Here is a 21,269-nt window from a genome sequence, read left to right on the forward strand (position 1 = left end):
AGGAAGGCAGACAAACAATCACATAAATAAAAATATAATTACAAAGTGTGATAAATGCCATGAAAATAAAGTACAGAGTATTAAGAGGATCTGATTAAGACTGACTAAGGGCTTGATTAAGAGGTCAGGGAAGGCCTCTCTGGGAAACTGATGTTTAAGTTCAGCCTTGAAAGGTGAGTTGAAGGGAATTTAAACAGGTGAAAAGTTGGGGACAACATTACAGGCAGAGGAAATGACATGTGTGAAAGGGCCTGAGACAGGAAAGTGGTTGGTGTCTTAGAAAAACCGAAAGAAAACGAGCGTAGCTGAAAGCATCCATTTTATTTGGCAGCTGGGAATTCACTGGTGATCTTGACATAAACAATTTCAGGGGCGTGGTTAGTGGAAATGAAGCTAGACAGCAGAGGGTGCAAAAGTGAATGGAAAATTGAGCAGGTTGGCTGTTAAATGAGACAGTCAATACCCAGAGGGTGATGTGGCGTCAGGGGATTTTTAAATTAATATTGATTTTATCAAATTAGTATATGCACATGGTTACAAAGATAAACTGTAGTATAAAGTTTATGATGGAAAATAGCAGTCCCCAGCTCCACCCCTTTCTACCTCTGTGTCCTTCTCCAGAGACCACTACTTTCAAATCTTTTAGCTGTCTCATCTGGCATTTATGTTCATGTTTATAAATCATATGTATATTTAATTATTTCTTGATTTTAAACATTCTCTTGACTTCCTACATCCACCACTTTCCTCACAATTTCTTTTTTTTTTTTTAATTTTAATATTTATTTATTTGGCTGCGCTGGGTTTTAGTTGGAGCATGCAGGATCTTTTTTAGTTGATCTTTGTTGCAGCACGCGGGATCTAGTTCCCTGACCAGAGATCGAACCTGGGCCCCCAGCATTGGGAACACAGAGTCTTAACCACTGGACCACCAGGGAAGTCCCCACAATTTCTGATTTAATTAATATCCAGTGTTTGCTATGACTTGGTAGTCTGTGGACCCTTATTATTACTGTATAATTTATAATTTAACTTTACTACTTGACTCTCTTTTGTTTAGTTTTCTATATATTTGTCCCTAAATCTTCACAAATTCTCTAGCAGAATGGTAAAAATCGCTCTCAATCTAAAGCTAACTTTCCATATGGTCAAACACAGTTCCTTTTTTTTCCCCCCTGGAACATAATCCTTCTGGAACTTTCTTTTCTGATACATTCTGAATTGAATCTCCTCTCTGGCTTACAAGACCACTTCATGCTGGACTTCTCTCTCTCATCATGCTAGGAATTTCCTTTGCCTCTCTTCTGTTAGTTGCCCTGTGTTCTAGATCCCATGATTTCTTCTTTCTTGTTGGGAAGTCCCTGTATGTAAACTTTTAAAAAAAGGACAGATTAAAAATTTCTCTATATCCCTAGTTTTCTAGATTTTTATGATGAGGTACACTGGGGTAGGCTATTTTTATTTGTTGTGCTGGGCACTCAGTGGGCCCTTTCAATTTGCAGACTTGTGTCTGGGAAATACACTTGTACTCTTTCTTTTATTTTTTTATAACTTTGCCTCCATTGATGTTGAAGGTTTAGAAAGAGAGGAATTAAATGATGAAGCAACATCCCTGAGAAGCAGTAGTGGCTCAAGAATTTCTATATAGGGCTTCCCTGGTGGCGCAGTGGTTAAGAATACGCCTGCCAATGCAGGGGACACGAGTTCGAGCCCTGGTCCGTGAAGATCCCACATGCCGCGGAGGAACTAAGCCCCTGAGCCACAACTGCTGAGCCTGTGCTCTAGAGCCCATGAGTCACAACTACTGAGCCCACGCACCGCATCTACTGAAGCCCGCGCGCTCTGGAGCCCGTGCTCCACAACAAGAGAAGCCACCACATGAGAAGCCTGCGCACCGCAACGAAGAGTAGCCCCCGCTCGCCGCAACTAGAGAAAGTCCACGGGCAGCAACGAAGACCCAACGCAGCCAAAAATAAATTAATTGATTAATTAATTAATTTAAAAAGTTTACATACAAATATCAGAAATCAGAATGGCATTCAGCTTAACAATGATGGAATCTAATTAGTAAGCAGTGGAGCAGTACTTTCAGATTTCTGAGAGGAAGTGATTTCTAGCCTAAGGTTTTATGCACAGCCAAATGATCAACTCTGAGAGTTTAAATATATATACTTTCAGACATTCATTTCAAAAATATTCCTACGATGTATCCTTTCTTAGAAAGCTACTACGGAATATGCTTCAGCAAAATGAGCCAAAAATAATAAATAAATAAAAATAAATTTAAAAAAAAGGATTTCTATATAGGTTGAACTTAGGATCAGCAAACAGATCAAAGAGGTGCGTGGAAGTGGGGTGGCATCAGGGAATTGTCTTGAAGTTCCATTTGTATAGCAATCAGAGTGTTTTTACTCAGAGTATAGGTTTGTTTGGGGTAGCTTACAAAGTATATCATTTAGGTATAATACTCTCTGCTGTATAAAAACATCTCAAAACAGCTAAACAATAGAGGGTATGCAATCCAGTTCACCCGGGAGAGATTAGCTTTTGTTAAGAGGTGAGATACTCCTCCATTGCAACTAGTGAAGAGAGGATGGCTATAGACAGATTTGCAGATGGGTGGTAGGAAGTAAGAAAGTTCATGTTTGATGGCTTCCTTTTTCTTTGAGGTATATGAGTCAAGGTCATCATAGAGTATATGGAAGGAAGATGGGAGGATCAGAGGTTGAGGAGGGTAGTGAAGGTATAAAATATTTGTTATAAAGAGTAGAGGAATAACCTTGTAACAGAAATATATAGTAAGACTGCTGGCCAGCAGAAGTTTGGTGATGATGAAAGTGACACTAACTCTACTGGACTGTACAATTTTCTCTAGCTGTTTAGGTACAGACAAAGAAAAGGTGAGGGGTTATTATTCAGAGTTAGGTTCATTACTAGGTGAGTACATTTTTAAAAGAATGATTGTAATATCAATGAAGTTTTAAGGAGGTTAAAGGACTACCAGTGAGGATATTTCAACAACTGAATAGAATACACTAAGCCATATACCATAAAGCCTAAACAGCAACGTGAATAAATGCTTATGAAACAAGGTTAATTAAAAGAAAGTAGAATACAAAATAATTTTAATGCTAACAGTTATATTCCTGCAAAATTATATATGCATGTAAACAGAAAGGATAGGCAGATAGGATTACAGGTGAATTAAATTTCTTTTATTTTGTTATTATTGTTTAATTTTTAAATTGTTTTTGTATATTTAATCTTAATTTTAAAAACTCTTACTTATGTTCATGTTCAGCTCAGTTCATAGATCTTTTTTTGGAAAGGCCTTTATCTAGTGTACCAGTCATAACTGACCATTCTGTCTTCTTTAAAAGTTGCTCTATAGGGCTAAAACCAAACTCATCATGGGGCCAGTCTATAATTTCTGTGAGTGTCACTAAATTCATGGATCCTTGGTGATAGAGAAAAAAACCTCAGAAATGTAGCTGATTTGCTGAACTAGGCTTAAAGTCAGTTCAGCTGCCATAATTTATTCATTTATTCTACAAATATTTATTGAACTTATGCTATTTGTCTGGCATTGTGCTGGGCACCAGTGAGACAGGCTGGGACCTGGGACCCTTTGCTGCAGGGCTGCAGTGCTTGCACCTGGACACACCTCTCCTCCAGCAACAAAATACAAAGAAACTGTCTGGGACTAAAAATAATTGCATGCCTGCAGTTAGGGTAAATTCTGGACCTAAAAGATACAAAGAGACCAAAAAACCCAACTGCCACTTTTGAAGAGCCTGGAGCAAAAGCAGGGGGTGGGGAGCAAAAGCAGGGTACTGCGCACGCCCCCTGCACACACCACCACCTAAGGGGTGGGCAAAACACCTAAGCCACCCCTCTGGCCCGACCCCTGGACACACCCCTACCCTCACCCCATATAAGGAACAAGCTCGCCCCTCTCAGGGAGCCAACAAGCAAGGGAACCTGTTGTTTGTTCTCACTGCCCACTGCTGCAGCAGGGGCCCCAATAAAGCCTTGCCTGAATTTCTTGTCTGGACTCTGATCAACTTCTACTGATTAAAGAGGCCAAGAACCCTGGTTGGTAACGCCAGGAATATAGAGCAGAAAATAGAGTCTTTCACAAGTTGGGGAAAAAAGGACAGGAAAATCTTTGGCCCAAGACTGACAATCACAAAGGGTTTCAAATTAGCCTTTTATCCTTATTTACACATGAAGTTATAAATGTAGTCATTAAAAAACAAACAAACAACTCTTTTGACATATAATTCACATACTATAAAATTCACTTTTTTTAAAGGGTACAAGTCAGTGGTTTTTAGTGTATTCACAGAGTTGGGCAACCATCACCACAGTCTAATTTCAGAATATTTTATCACCCCTAAAAGAAACCCTATATCCATTGATCTTGCATCCTACAATCTTCAACTCATTTATTTTTTTGTGGCTACCTTAGCATTTTCTATATACAAGATCATGTTGTCTGCAAATAGTTCTACTTCCTTTTCAATCTGAATATCTTTTATTTCTTTTTCTTGTCTATTTGCTCTGGCTAGAACTTCTAGTACAATGGTGAATAGAAGTGTTGAGAATGACCAACTTTCTCTTATTCTTGATCTTAGAGGGAAAGCTTTTAGTTGTCTTTCACCATTAAGTATAATGTTAGCTACGGGGTTTTTTTATAGATGCCCTTTACCAGGCTGAGGAAGTTCTACTTCTAGTTTGTTGAGTGTTTTTATCATGGACTTGTCAAATTTTTCTTTCTGCATCTACTGAGATGATCGTGTGGTTTGTCCTAAATACAGTCATTTTCATATTACAAAATGAATTTGTTAAGGTAAATATTTTAAATATACCAAAATTATTAGAATTCTGCTTTGGATTTCAATCATTTTTAATACACGAAGAACTTAAAAAGTGGAAGCGATCAAGCTCTCTGGATCTTCCAGAGACCCTGGATTCAAAGACTATTCCTGCCCTCACAGAGTTTACAGCTATGTAAATAATGCGTTAACCGCTGTAATGGAGCCCCAGACAAGGCCAAATATGCAGGGGGTCATCAGGAAAGGTTTCAGAAAGGAGTCATATGAGTAGATTCTTAAAGGAGGAGTAGAAATATGCATGCAGGTCAGGGGAAGGATTTCAATCAGAGAGACCCATATGTATAGAGTTCTTTATATTATTCAGCCACGAGAAAGAAAGAAATCTTACCAGTTGTGACAATATGGATGGACCTTGAGGGCATTACGCTAAGTTTAATAAGTCAGAAAGAGAAAGACAAATACTGTATGATATCACTTATATGTAGAATCTTAAAAGGCCAAATTCATAGAAACAAAGAGTAGAATGGTTGCCAGGCGCTGGGGGGGTGGGGGAAATTTTGGTCAAAGGGTAAACATTTCCAACTATAAAATGAATAACTTCTGGGGATCTAATGCATAGCATGATGATTATAGTTAACAATACTGTATTATATATTTGAAAGTTGCTAAGAGAGTAGATCTTAAATGTACTCACCACAAAAAAGAAATGGTAATTATGTAAAGCGATGGAGATTTAACTACCCTATGGTGGTAATCATTTTCCAACATATGCGTGTATCAAATCAACACACTGTACATCTTAAACTTACACAATATTATATGTCAACTATATCTCAATAAAACTGGAAGAAAAAAAAAGAGAGAGACAGTTTGTCACAGAAATCTGTACCCAATAGCCTCAGACTCAGGACATAGATTCCCAGAGTATTTACTGAAAGAAGGTGTACCTAAGTCACAACAGAAAACTAAAGATTTGACCATATAGAAACTGTAAAATTCTAGATGTCAAAAGTCATAAACAAAATTAAAAGACAAATATTTGACACAAATATAACAAAATGCCAATATCCTTATACGTAAAGAATTTATGTGAATTGATTGCTAAAACCTAAGATCTTTTTGTAAAATTGTGGTAAGAACATATAGCATGAGATCTATTCTCTCAACAAATTTTTAAGTATAGAGTGCATTATTGCTAACTATAAGCATAATGTACAGCAGATCTCCAGAACTTATGCATCTTGCATAATTCAAACTTTATACAGGTTGAACAGCATCTCCCCATTTCCCTCTCCTCCAGCTCCTGGCCACCACCATTCTACTCCCGCATCTCTGATTTTGACTACTTTAGATTCCTCATGTAAGTGGAATAATGCAGTATTCGTCCTTTTGTGACTGCCTTATTCACTTGAAATAATAGGAAAATGGGCAAGATATGAGCAAACAGTAAGATTTAAAATACTATTAAAATACTATCTTTTGTTTATCAATTATCAAACAAAATAATAATAGTTAAGGGAAGGAAAGTAAAATAGGCATTTTCACACTTTGCCAATATAAGCATATTTATGAAGGTACAACCTTCATATTGAGGTTGGGGGTAAAAATACATATATATATCTCCAGTCTTAAAAACGTTCAAATCCTCTAACTCCACCTCTAGAATTCCATATTAAGGAAACTACCAGAGATTTTTTTCATAAAGTTATTAATCTGAACATTTTTTAGAAAAGAGAAAGCTATTTTTAAAAACCTCAAATGTCTAACATTTGGATTAAGTAAATTATGGCACAGTCAAACAATGGATTTGTTACCTAACTATTCAAAATTTGACTTCCAAAAACTGTTCAATGATGTGTCTTCATTTTATACTTGTCTGTATTCTTCTAGATTCTCAACAGTGAGACTATATTTCACCTATAATTAGAGAAAGAGACAAACCACTTTCTCAGAAAATATTTTTAAACAAAATAGACACGATATATTTGTTTCAAAGGAAAAAATATCATAGTATCTTTCACTTCATCTTTCCCCATAAAAAGACAGTTACGTTTAAACATTTTCTAGGTTAAAATCTGAGCAGCTAATACCATTTCCTTAGGACTATTCTCCACAATCTCTTAATCTTCAATGAGTGATAGATTTATAAACCTAATCTCTAAAGGCAGAAAACCCAGTGCGGAAATGATATGCTCCAAATCACACTCTTAGTGGCACTATTTGGCCTTTGATTCTTGGGTCTTGTGCACTAGGGCTTTTTATTTTTCTTTTCTTTTTTTTCAAAAACAAAACCAAAAAAACCAAAAAACCAACAAACAAAAACCTTTATGTTGATTAAATCTGAGAACCATTGATGAAGAGGCTGAGATTATAGTTTGGGTCTAAGAGTAGTTCTACTCAAAGTGTGGTCTATGGACCAGTAGAATCAGCTTCTCCTGGGAATTTATTAGACTGGTAAGTGCTTGGGACCAGTGCCAGACTTACTGAATCAGAATTTCAGGGGTGAGCCAGGTGATTTTTCTGCCGCCTCAGGTTTAAGAAGCACTTGTCTAGAGGAAATTAAGCAAAGAGGCTAACAGTATGCAAAGGGAAAGAGGTGCACAGCCCACCTAATGTTCAATGTATATTTTTTAAAGCATATACATTATTATATAATATTCTAAAAACAAACCTTTTTTTTTCTTATTATGAACTAGAAAGTATGGCTAGAAAAAATTTTCTTGGCTTTGGACTAAAAAAGGTTGACAGGGCTTAGGATTTAAGGGCAAAAGGAATCTATAATTAATTCCTGGTTCTATGCAGCTCACTAAATTAAGGCTAAGGGTCTCACATAGGAATTTGGGAACTGTATGTATGCAGTAAATATTTTGGTTATATTTCTCTCAAGCCATGATTGGTTACTGGTGGGTGGTCAGTTGAAGATGACGGGATCTCAAACCCAACTGTTTCTTTCAACCTCTTTCCACTTTGGAGTCATGACTCAGTAGGCAAAATTCAGTAGTCATGCTTCCCTGGTGGTCCAGTGGGTAAGACTCCACTCTCCCAATGCAGGGGGTCCGGGTTTGATCCCTGGTCGGGGAACTAGATCCCACGTGCATGCCACAACTAAGAAGTCCGCATGCTGCAACTAAGAGTCCACATGAGACCTGGCGCAGCCAAAATAAATTAATTTTAAAAAATTAGTTAATTTAAAAAAAAACAAAGAAAATTCAGTAGTCATGTATCATCTTTGGTGACTGGCTTAAAGTGTGCTTTACAGAGCCCCCTCATTGACAATGAAAGGTAAGCGAAGGGGATGGAGAGGAAAGGAGGGAGAGAGAGATGAAAAGGTTAGACTCTACTTCTCCGAACCCCTTGCCTTTAACCAAAATAGCTCAGCTTTTACCTTTTTGTGTCCACTTTCCTGTGGAATATACTTGAACAAAGAGCTCCCCTCAAAAAAAAAAAAAAAGAGTTCCCCTCTAAAAAACATTTTGAAATTTTCCATTCTCTACTACATATTCTCACAATCCAGTAAAAAGCCATAACTGTCTTTTCCCCCCATGAGATCAATGCTCCTTGTTAACTATCTATCACCACAACCTGGCTGTCAAAAAGGACTCACAAATGCATAATGGGCAGCTGGTCCTGCTTCCAGGCCTCCTTTCTCCAACCACTATCATTAGGGATGAATAATAATGTTGCAAGTTGCTGTGTTGGATGTGAGGCAAAGCATATTGTATAAATCAGCCTATAAACTGAAATAGACACTGCCCTATCTAAGACGTTAACTATAGCTGTAAGTATAAAGTAAAGAGAATAATATTTTCGAGAAGTAGAATAGCTCTGTAACACCAAGTAACAGAAGTCCTTCAAAGTAGTCACCTTGGGAGACAATTCACTCCAGTAATGCTCCTATTTAAAACATTTCCAGAACCCATCTCTTGGAACTGCAAAAACCACCTAGCCAACTCACAAAACTGTGAGACATAATCAGTCATTGTTTTAAGCCACTAAGCTTTGGGGTGTTTGTTATACAGTAATATATAAGCAAGACAGAAATCTTTAAATCACTAGGATTTGGAGGATATTTAAAAGGACATGTAGGGACTTCCCTGGTGGCGCAGTGGTTGAGAATCCGCCTGCCAATGCAGGGGACATGGGTTCAATCCTTGGTCCGGGAAGATCCCACATGCCGCAGAGCAACGAAGCCCATGTGCCACAACTACTGAGCCTGAGCTCTAGAGCCCGCGAGCCGCAACTACTGAGCCCGCGTGCTGCAACTACTGAAGCCCGTGCGCCTAGAGCCCATGCTCCGCAAAAAGAGAAGCCACCACAATGAAGAGCAGCCCCCGCTTACCGCAACTAGAGAAAGCCTGCGTGCAGCAATGAAGACCCAACACAACCAAAAATAAAAAATTAAATTAAAAAAAAGATACTATCAAAAATAAAAAATAAAAAAATAAAAGAAAATGATTAGCCTTACAGAAAAACTCTAGCTATCTAGAACGTACAGGGAATAGGTTGGTCTGACAACAAAGTTTGGCTGTATCTTTAAATAAACAGAATACAACATCCTTCAGATAATAAGAAAATAACATTTTGTAAGAGAAACAACTCTCGGATGAATGGGATCAGCAGTAGGTCCCCAACTCTCCCATCTTGAGTTTTTGCTTTTTTCCTTGGGGTCATCTGAATCTTATCTATACTGACTTTAGGAATATGCCGATCTCCTTTTTTTTCCTTTACCTGAACATGGATAAAAAATAATTTTCCATTTTTCCCTAAGTACACTAAATATAAGGCTGTATTTTCTTTCTTAAAATAATTATACAAGAAAAGAAAGGAAGCACAAAAGTATAAAAACAGGTAAACAAGTTAAATATAGATTTTAGGATCCTCAGATAAACTTAAGTATAAACTTCGGATCCTAAAATAACTAAATCTAGCCAGAAGTTGGCTGGTCCTTTTTTTCCCTCTCCACCCAGTTATCAATTTGTTGTCCTTAACCACAGGACCACACAAGAAGCCAAAAACACAGCAGACACTTCAGAGCTCACTGTCTCATTTCCTGGAGAAGATAAAAGACTATCTTATTAAACCAAGAATTCCAGAGAACAGAAGTTTTCTTCTTTAAGTATCAAAATTAATTTTTTTAAACTTTAGGTATTTTGATAAAACTCTTTTAAAATGTACACTTTCACTTACACACTTTTGTTTTAATCACAGTGTATAGGCTATAACTTAACTTTTTCTTGATGACTCACTGTTAACACTAATATACTATGCTAAAATATAGTTTTGTTCTCAGCATCTATGATGGACTTACATCCTCAATCATCAAACCAAACCAATCATCAAACCCCTAAGACTGTGTGTTAAGAGTAAATATGGTTCACTTTTGCCACTTCTATTCAACATAGTATTGGAAGTCCTAGCCAGAGCAATTAGGCAAGAAAAAGAAATAAAAGGCATCTGCACCCCTGTTGGCAGATGACATGATCTTATACGTAGAAAACCCTAAAGATCCACCCCCCCAACTGTTAGAATTAATAAATGAATACAGCAAAGTTGCAGGACATGAAGTCAACATATAAAACATATAAAAGTCAGTTGTGTTTCTAGACAACAATAATGAACAATCTGAAAAGGAAATTAAGAAAATAATTCCATTTACAACACATCAAAAAGAATAAAATATGTGGGAATAAACTTAACCACTGAAAACTATAAAATGTTACTGGAAGAAATTAAAGAAGATACAAATAAATGGAAAGATATCCTGTGTTCATGGATGGTAAGACTTAATATTGTTAAGACGTCAATACCTGCAATATTCGACAACATGGATGGACATTATGCTAAGTGAAATAGGCTAATCACAGAATGACAAATACTGCCTGATTCCACTTGTCTGAGGAATCTAAAATACTTTAATTCATGAATCAAAGAGTTGAATGATGGTTGACTGGGGGAGAGGGAAATGAGGAGTTATTGTTCAATGGGTATAAAGTTCAGTCAAGCAAGATGAATAAGCTCTAAAGATCTGCTGTAAAACAAGGCACCTACAGTCAATAATATATTGTAAACTTAAAAATTTGTTAAGAGGGTAGTTCTTTCCACAACAATAAAAGGATGTCAACTGCCCAAAGCAATCCACAGATTTAATGCAATCCCTTTCAAAATCCTAATGATATTCTTTGCAGAAATAGAAAAATCCATCCTAAAATTTGTACGAAATCGCAAAGGATCCTGAATAATCAAAAAAAGTCTTGAAAAAGCAGAACACAGTTGTAGGACTCATACTTCTTTACTACACAGCTTACAGTCATCAAAAGAGTATGGTACTGCCTCATGCTGGTCAGAATGGCCATCATTAAAAAGCCTACAAATAACAAATGCTGGAGAGGGTGTGGAGAAAAGGGAATCCTCCTACACTGTTAATGGGAATGCAAGTTGGTGCAGCCACTGTGGAAAACGGTATGGAGGCTCCTCAGAAAACTAAAAATAGAATTACCATATGATCCAGCAATCCCACTACTGGGCATACATCTGGACAAAACTATAATTCAAAAAGATACATGCACCCCTATGTTCATAGCAGCACTATTCACAATAGCCAAGACATGGAAACAACCTAAATGTCCACCAATAGATGAATGGATAAAGAAGATGTGGTACATACATACAACGGAATACTACTCAGCCATAAAAAAGAACGAAATAATGCCATTTGCAGCCATATGGATGCAACTAGAGATTATCATACTAAATGAAGTAAGTCAGAAAGAGAAAGACAAATACCATATGATATCACTTATATGTGGAATCTAAAATATGACACAAATGAAACTATCTATGAAACAGAAACAGAATCAGGGGCATAGAGCATAGACTGGTGGTTGCCAAGGGGGAGGGGGTGGGAGAGGGATGGACTGGGAGTTTGGGATTAGCAGATGCAAACTGGTATATACAGAATGGATAAACAACAAGGTCCTACTGTATAGCACAGGGAACTATATTCAATATCCTGTGATAAACCATAATGGAAAAGAGTATCAAGAAGAATGTATGTGTATGTATAAATGAGTCACTTTGCTGTACAGCAGTAATTAACACAACTTTGTAATTCAACTATACTTCAATAAAAGATAAATTAAAAAAAAAAAAAGTGTGGTACTGGCATAAAGACAGACACACAGACCAATGAAAGAGAACAGAGAGCCTAGAAATAAACCTGGCATATCTGGTCAAATGATACTCGACAAGAATGCCAACACTATTCAAAGGGGAAAGGACAGTCTTCAACAAATGGTGTTAGGAAAACTGGATATCCACATGCAAAAGAATTAGATTGGGCCCTTATCTTACATATCATACAAAAATTAACTCAAAATAGATCAAAACCTAACCATAAAAGATAAACCTATTTAAAAAAACTTAGAAGAAAACACAGGGGAAAAGTTTCATGACACTGAATTCGGCAATGATTTCTTGGCTGTGACACCAAAAGCACAGGCAACAAAAGAAAAAAATAGGTAAACTGGATCTCATCAAAATTTAAAACCTTTTGTGCATCAAAGGATACTATCAACAGAGAGAAAAGGCAACCCATGGAATGGGAGAATATATTTTCAAATCATAATATCTGATAAGGGACTTCTTTCCTGAATATATAAAATACTATTACAATTCAACAATAGAAAGACATATAACCCAATTAAAAAATGGGCAAAGGATTTCAATAGACTTTTCTCCAAAGATATAAAAACAGCCAATAAGCACATGAAAAGATACGAAACATCACTAGCCATTAGAGAAATGCAAATCAAAACCACAAGATACCATTTCACACCCATTAGGATGACTATTATTTAAAAAACAAAACAGAAAATAAGTATTGGCAAGTTTATGGAAAAACTGGAATGCTTTACATTGTTGGTGGAAATGTAAAACAGTACAGCCACTGTGGAAAACGGTACGGCAGTTCCTCAAAAAATTAAACACAGAATTACCATATGATTCAGCAATTCCATTTCTGGGTATATATCCAAAGGAATTGAAAACAGGGACTCATAGTTGTACACCAATGTTCATAGCAGTTTTATTCACAATAGCCAAAAGGTGGAAACAACCCAAGTGTCCATCGATGAATGTGGATAAAAATAATGTGATATATACATACAATGAATTTTATTCAGCCTTAAAAGGGAAGGAAATTCAGATGCAAGCTATCACATGGATGAACCTTGAAGACATTATGTTAAGTGAAATAAACCAGTCACAAAGAGACAAATATTGTATGATTCGACTTATATGAAGTACCCAGAGTAGTCAAATTCATGGAGAAAGAAAGTAGAATGGTGGTTGCCAGGCGCTGGGGGAAGAGGAAATGAAGAGTTAATTGTTTAACGATTACGCAGTTTCAGTTTGAGAAGATGAAAAAGTTCTGGAGATGGATGGTGGTGATGGCTGGGCAACAATGTGAATGTACTGAATGACACTGAACTGTATATTTAAGAACGGTAAAAATGGTAAATTTTATATTATATATATTTACCACAACTTAAAAAAAAACAGTAAACGTGGTACAAGAGAGGTTCTACTGTGAGTTGTTAGCTTTTCGTTAGAATCCACTCCACACCCCACCCTCATCCCTTGAAGTCAATCCAGAGCAATGTTTATATCTGGCCACTCAAAATAATATGCTCATTTTGCAAGACAGACTCATTTGACAGGAATTACAATATCATATGTCAATGTTTGATGGGTGTTTTCTGAGTAACCTCAACACTGATCAACTGGACTATCTCTACAGAGCCTGCCCTTACCCTAACATGCAGTCAGTGAGCCATCTCAGTCAAGTGACTTTTAACAGGGTGCTCAGTCATTGTGTATCAGCAACAGAAGAAAAGGATGAGTTATTGTCCTGAAGTTGCAGAGAGAAAAATAGAACACATAAGCCTTCCCATGAACCAGGGTTGCCAGATTTAGCAAATAAAAATACAGGACACCCTGCTGTTTATCTGAAATTCAAATTTAACTTGGCATCCTGTATTTTATCTGGCAACACTCTGAAGCATTGGAAGTGAAAAAAAAAATAAATCAAACAATCCAGAGTGTTTTGGGGCTACTGAGGTCTTAACAGGGATCCTAGACAGGGAAAAGTAGAAAAGCCCATTAAAAACATATTGGTTAACAACAAAAAAAGTACTGGTCTCCAGATACCATGCCCCTGCTTAATTCAGCTCAGGAGCTCTTTCCTGCTTTCAGTATCTGTGATCCAAGACTTACTTTGTAAAGTTACAAAGATAAGTCAGAGAATGGGAGAAAGAAAAAGTAAAGAAGGATAAATCAAAGCTAGAAATGGGTGAGAACATACCCAGCTTCCAGTTAGGCAGGCCTTGCCTCAAAAAGGAACCTTAAACATTTAACAAAAAGGAACCTTAGACACTTAACATAAAAATCAGAGGAAATCAGATTTTGACCTGGCTCAAAGCAGAAAAGAAACAATGATGGTGAGTGTGCTATAGCCATACAGTAGGAGGGACACGGGTAGCAGAACACCAGAGACAGTGGTGGGATCTCCCCACTCCCCTAAACCGTATCACTGCTTAATTTCCATGGAGCCTGCTAAGAAACTCCAGTCACTATTTTACCTGCTAATACGCTGAGCCCCAGTGACAATAATGCCACTATTAGTCAGGCAACTACTTCTTAGCTTATAAACTCCCACAGCTTGCCAGCCATTGTTTCATCACTCAGCAATATCATCTACTTCCCCACGGAACCGGGGCCAAAACTGAGGTCGCCGAACCCTGTCTTAGCTTCAGGAAACTGAATCTGTTCAGGTCATCCTCTTAGGAATCAACAAAAACAGGTTTCAGGCTTTCTGTTCTTTGAGAATCCCATCTTTAAAAGGCCTGTGTTCTTGCTTATTACTGACACTGTTCACATAGCGGTAACCCCTGCCTGATTCTGGTCTACTGAGATATAAATGGCCCATATGGCCTGATCATACTTCAGTAGTATTTAGGAATCTTTGATATTTCTCACACTAGGCCAGCCTGGGATGTCTACCCCTCCAGTGGAGGAAAGGGGAGGGGAGGTGTCCAGGAGCTAAAAGGGTAAAATAACTGAGGTCATTCCTCCAACCTGTCCTGAAGCACTAGCTGACCAGCTACACTGAGTAAGGTTTAAAGACTGTGGATAGCCTCCACAGTTCTTCTCTAGAGGGAAAGTTAGTCGCTAGGGCAAGAGGAGGGGCGTCACCTGGGTAAAGCTCTTTCAAGATTATCTGGGCAGCCTCTGAGGCACACTGACCAATAAAAATTTCTGCAGCCTTGGCCCTGACTTTTTTTTTTTTTTTGTAAACAGAACATAAAGGGAAATCAGCTGATAAATAGAAGCTTCTATGTAAATGACATTAGATGCATGAATGGAGAGACTGAATATGTTCAGTTCTATGCTGCCAACATAAGCACCACAAGTAATTCCCTAGATGCCCTTCCTTTTTTCCCACTTCATGTAACTAGTGACATTTTTCCCACTAAAGCACTCTGCCTCACAGCCTCTGCATTGGTCTCATTCATTCACCCACCCATTAAATATTTACTGAGTGCTACCATGTGCCAAGCACTGTGCTGAGCGCTGGAGATACAAATGAATAATGTATGGTCCTTGCCTCCAGGGCAGTCCCCTGGTGTCCTCGGGGCCAGCCTGGTAATCCCAAGCCAGCCCTGGGCAACGGGATCACGGTGCCCTTCGCAGCAGGTAAGAGCGGTAGCAGGGGACTGGCAAACTGCCAGGCCAAAGGTTTTCCCAAGGTAAAACTGGATGTGAGAGCGATCCCAGCCCGGCTCAGGCAGACACCAAGTTGGGAAGCAGGGGCCAAAGGGGCGGAGGGCGCAAAGGACCCGGTTGTGCGGAGGACCCCGCCGCAGTATCCGGGCTGGGTGCTGAGCGGCCGCGCTACCCCAGAGCCGTCACTGTAGATGTGGGTACAACGATGACTACTGGGCGCGAGTCAGGTGAGGGGGTGTCTCCGAAGGGACACTTTGAGGAGACGGTTGGGGTGGATCTGGGGTGACGCCCAAAACGATGGTTGGTCCTGGGTGTTTGAGGGTTCGGTGGATGGCAGAGCTGAAGGGTCAGGACAGGACTGAAGACAAGGTCGGTCCAGAGGGTCGAGGAAGACCGGAGGGTGAGGTTGCGGGGACGAGGGGGAAGGGCGGAAGGGAAGGGGCGCTAAGGGCTGGATAGGTGGGCAAACTGAGGGCTTTTCTCCTAAGGTATCATTTGGAACGCGAGGGCAGTGGGTCTCCGGGACCTCTTCCGATCCCGAAGAGGCGTCCTACCTGGTTTCTCGCCTCAGCTTAGTCCGACGGCGTAGGCGGCGGCGTAGTCTCGCGCCCTGCAGGGGTCGTGTTGCAGCCTGGACCAGCAGGCGCCCCCCTTCTCTCAGACAGCTTGGTAACGTCCGGTCCCCCCTGCAGCTGTGGCGCCGATGGTCCGATCTGAATTGCCTTCATGCCGCCCCTCAGGACGGCCAGTAGTTCGGTCCGCTGGGGGCCAGCGGGTGCTCGCCCACCTCCCCGCTCCTGCTGCGATGCGCGCAGCGAGTCACGCGCAGTGCTTTCCCGCGAGGGGAGCGAGCGGCGAGGCTTCAGCCGTGGCCCCGCCTTCTGCGGCGGCGCCCCGCCCCTTCGGGGTGGTGCCGGGCTAAGCGGGCTGGGGTGTACTGGAACCCAGAGAGCCCTCGCCCGCAGCCTAATTGGCCTGTGGAAGGCAGGTATATTTGCGCACCCACCTTAGCCTAATGCCGCGATTCTCTGCCTGACACCGCAGTAGAACCTCTTGGGAAAAATAGAAAAACAAAACTAAAGCCTGACCTCAGCCGAGACCAGTTGAACTGGAAGCACGGGTAGGGTGGAGTAGGGGTGGGATGGTCCCCAGCCTTGATATTTTTAAAAGCACCCCATGCGTAGCCAGGGTTAAAAAACCTGGTAAAACCTAGAACGGACAAAGACTGTCTCCTTTGGCTAAAAATTTAGTCAGGCTTTTCTGGGTCTGCCCTGGACTTAGGTTGACTTTGGGCTTCCCTCTTTGTCCTTGTAGAATCCAGTTTGAGCAAGGATCTCACTAAATCAGTTTATTGGAAGTTCTCCGCCCTTGGTATCTGACCATCCTTGGTATTTTACCACCTTGGCCTGCCTTCAGCAAGAATTCTGTTGAGTTGGTCTACAATCCCCCTTGGTAAGAGTTGGTAAGAATCCCCCTTACTCCTGATGTTTCTTCCTAGTAATTGCTATGATCATGTCCCTCCAAAATTCATATATGTTGAAATCCTAACCCCCAAGGATTAGTAGGTGGGGCCTTCGGGAGGTGATTAGGTCATGAGGAGCTCGCATGATTAGGATTAATAGTTTTACAGAAGAGATCTCACAGAGCTCCCTAGCCCAATCCTCCAGGTGAGGAAGTCTGTGACAAGAGAGCACTTAGCAACCATGCTGGCACCTTGATCTCAGACTTACAGCCTCCAGAACTGTGAGAAATTTGTTTATAAGCTACCCAGTCTGTGGTGTTTTTTGTTTGTTTGCTTGTTTTGTTTTGTTTGGCTGCGTCGTGGGGCATGCAGGATCTTCGTCCCCAACCAGGGACCGAACCCGTGACCCTTGCATTTGGAGCACAGAATCTTAACCACTGGACCACCAGTGAAGTCCCTGTGGTGTTTTATTATAGCAGCCAGAGCAGATTAAGGCTGTAATTTTCCACCCACTTACCCCTACCCTGCTCCTTGGCTAATAAATTACCACTTGTCTTTGTTGGGGTCTGAGTTGAACTCAATCTCTCCCCCACTGCAGCACCCATTGCAGTGGTTCCTATAGCTACTCCATGGTCCCTGCCCTCCTCAGCCCCTGTAAATAAAATCTGCCTTACCATCTTTAACAAGTATCATGAATAATTTTTACTTTAACGGAACTCATGCACTTCCTGCTCCTAGGCAGGGTGTATGTGGGATATTGAGGATTGTGTTGTCTTCTTCTTCTATCCAAGAGGGTTGGGGGCAGGTGGTCATTCAACAAATAGTTATTAGAACCTCACTACGGTCCATCCTCTGTGAAAGAGTTGAGACTGAGACCCTGTGCTCTTCCAAGACCCAGGCTTGTTGGGTCAAGGAAACAGATAAATGTCATCCTGTGTAATGCATCCTCAGGCTTCACAGAAGCCATGTGAGCTGAGCTTTGAAAAGTGAGTGGGAGGTAAAGGGTGTGAAGGAATCAGCATGTGCAAAAGAACAGAGGGGCAAAACAACTGATATGATTGAGATGTGGGACGCGATGGAGAGAGCACAGCAGAGATGGTCAGGGGTGTGATAATGAAGAGCCTTCCATGACATACTAAGGAGTTGGGACTCATCCAGTAAGCAGTGGAGAGACACTTTATGTGAAGGCAGGAATGGTAAATCAAATATGAATTCTAGAACTACAATTCTGGGGGCAAAGTGGAGAGGGCTAGGATCAGCCAGGGAGACCAATGAAAAACTGGATGTTTTTGCTGTTAAATGGTGCAGGGTGGGGACTTAGCCTAAACTAGGCCAATTGGAATCCCTTCCCTGAAAATTTGGATTTGGGGGAGAGAGAATTACACCCTTACTCATGGTTAGACTTATAATGGAAATTTGAGAGTGCCGAGTGACCATCTTTTACTTGTCAAATGGCCTGAGTAGCAAAGAAAACCAGTTTGCTGAGAAGTATCAATCTGTTGCCTAGAAAGGAGTCAAGTCTAGACACAAAGAGTCTACTCCCCAGCTTCCTGGGGCTTCCAGCAGCTGGTTCTACTTCTTACTGAGGCCAGCTTGATTATTGCCCTAGGTTGATGACATATCCTTCTATCCATTCATATAGTCTCATTTTTGGCTTCAGCAAGTGGGGGTTACCTCCTGTTATTTGTGTTAAGGGATAATTTTTCAAAAAGGTAAAATCATGTCTTATACAAATATAAAATAAATCCATATTAAACTCACTAATTAATGAGAGAACCAGTAAGACACTAAGACTGGTTCCCATGAGTATTTGACTTTTAGAAATGTAAATTCTCTACCAGACAAAATTAATTTGCATCACTGGGAATAGGAATTATTTGCATTGTTATGGGCAAAAATATTTTGCATTATTATCAGTATTTGAACAGATTTGAACTTTAGAAGTCTCGCTCTAGTTGGAGTGTAGATATTGAATTAGAGGAAAGTAAAGAGACCAGTTAGGAGACTGTGGTAATTATGATGAGACATGGGAGGGTCTGAATTAGGACAGTGGCTGAGGGGTTAGATAAGAGGAGATAGATCTGAGAGAGATTAAGCGTATAGAATCCATAGCAGCGGTCCCCAACCTTTTTGGCAACAGGGACCAGTTTCGTGGAAGACAATTTTTCCACGGATGGGGGTGAAGGTGGTTCAGGCGGTAATATGAGCGATGGGGAGCGGCAGATGAAGCTTTGCTTGCTTGCCCACCACTCACCTCCTGCTGTGTGGCCTGGTTCCTAACAGGCCACAGACTGGTACCGGTCTGCAGGCTGGGGGTTGGGGACCCCTTATCTATAGGACTTAATGATTAATGTGTCATTGGGGGTTGGGGGTAAAGTAGAGTGAATAGTCTAGCATGACTCTCAGGATCCTCTAAAAGCTGAGTTTTCTCCAAAACTCTTTGCACATATCCTAGAAGATTTGGAGCTAGAATTACAGGGAAATGTTGGGGCTAGGACAGTGCTTCCTTGTTTCTCTGTTTCTGGCAGTGGTAAATATGGTTATTTCCCCCACAGCTTCTTAAAGAAAAAGATGTAGGATGAGCCAAATGGTCCCGTGACCTCTCCCTGTTCCTGAGAAGCTGTAGATGAGGAACAAGTATAAGCCTATGTAAGTTGGAATCACCTCTCTATTTTTGCTATTGGCAGCTATTCCATCTAGCTCAAGTGAAAAGATCTCATCACCAACCCAACTTCAGAAAACCCCTTACGGGGTGCTCTCCTGGAATGAAACAGTGTCTTGTCTGTTTCCCTTTGGACATCTGCTTTATTCTTCTCTTTATAGACTAGACACATTGGCCCACTTATCTTCATACTTATAGCAAGTCATGGCCACTTTAAAATGGAGGCCTCTCTTCCTGAAACTATATGACCTTTTAGTAACTATTCTCATCACTGGCTTAGTTTCTTGGAATTCTAATTCCCAGAGAGGGCAGGTATATTGGGATTATATATCCACTCTTCACCAGTTGGGGCTGGGAGTAGTGGAGTCAACTGGCACAAATATGGGACCACCTAGACCCACCCCATCATCAGGTGCTGTGTGGGAAGAGTCAGTAATCTATGGATTTAGCACCATTGAGTAAATCAATGGGCTCATTTGATAAACCAGTGCCTGCATCTTCTGTAGCCCACCCACAAAGTCCTTTGGTTTTATCTTCAAAATATATCCTCTATTCATCCACTTATTTTTTCACTGCTTCCACCCTAGTCTAAGCCACCACCATTCCATGCCTAGAGAACTGTAACTGCCTCCTAAATAGTCTCCCTGATGTCACTTTTGCACTCCTATTGCCCATAGAATAGCCTGACCAATCTTTTCAAACTGGCTTTAAAGCCCTCCACTGCTTCTCATCAGACCTATCTAACCACACTCCCCTTTGCTCACCATGTTTTGTCCACATTAGGCTTCTGTTTCTTATATACAAAGCTTGCTCCTGTCTTCAGGACTTTACACTATTTACTCTGCCTGGAATGTCTTTCCATTAGATTTTTGCAAAGCTAGATCCTTCTAGTCACTTAAGTCTCCTGTCACATGTTATTTCCTCAGAAAGTCCTTTTCTGACTACCAAATATAAAATTAGCTACCCCTCCCCCCTCACAGTCTCTCACTGTTAAAGCAGCTGTTGCAGTATCTTCATGGCACTTATGATCTGAATGATCTTGTTTACTTTGACATTGTCTCTTCTACTAGAACATAAGCTTCATGGTAGCAGAAACCTTTTTTGTTGTTTTCACTGTATTGGCAGCATCTAGAACAGTGCCCAGACATGGTAGATGCTCAATAAATATTTGTTGTATATGGATGAATGTGATGAAAGGGAGTGTGTGTGTGTGTGTGTGTGTGTGTGTGTGTAATTGGAACCTTGAAAGAATGGGATTTGTGGGGTCAGTTTAACTATAAAACCATTTTATTTTGTCTTCCACTCTTTTAACCTACTCATGAGACTTTTACTTCATGAATTTTCTGGTCAATTTTAGGTAGCAATCAGTACTTGTTACTTTAAGTTTCACTTGAATAATTAAGATGTCTGCACTAATGAAATTATTTTTTAAACTTCATACTTTAAAGCTTTTCCCATCTCTCAGCTTGGACCTATTGCAGGTGGCCATGTTCAGTGGGGCTTAGTAGATGCCTATCATTTCCCA

General features: G+C 40.2%; 1 protein-coding gene and 1 long non-coding RNA gene across 2 annotated transcripts in view; one reads left to right on the forward strand and one right to left on the reverse strand.

Annotated features, from left to right (window-relative positions):
* RUSC2 (RUN and SH3 domain containing 2) overlaps window positions 1–16,452 on the reverse strand; it is a 58,511-nt gene extending 42,059 nt beyond the window's left edge. The window contains exon 1 of the mRNA XM_068553859.1: window positions 16,175–16,452. The gene's annotated coding sequence lies outside the window, so the exon portion shown is untranslated. The remainder of the gene's footprint in view (window positions 1–16,174) is intronic.
* A 495-nt stretch (window positions 16,453–16,947) lies between these two features.
* LOC137770002 (uncharacterized) overlaps window positions 16,948–21,269 on the forward strand; it is a 42,143-nt gene continuing 37,821 nt past the window's right edge. Inside the window, exons 1-2 of the long non-coding RNA XR_011075113.1 lie at window positions 16,948–17,072; window positions 19,638–19,731. This is a non-coding gene — a long non-coding RNA (uncharacterized lncRNA). The remainder of the gene's footprint in view (window positions 17,073–19,637; window positions 19,732–21,269) is intronic.

This window comes from Eschrichtius robustus, chromosome 10, assembly GCF_028021215.1.
Source record: "Eschrichtius robustus isolate mEscRob2 chromosome 10, mEscRob2.pri, whole genome shotgun sequence".
Taxonomy (NCBI): domain Eukaryota; kingdom Metazoa; phylum Chordata; class Mammalia; order Artiodactyla; family Eschrichtiidae; genus Eschrichtius; species Eschrichtius robustus.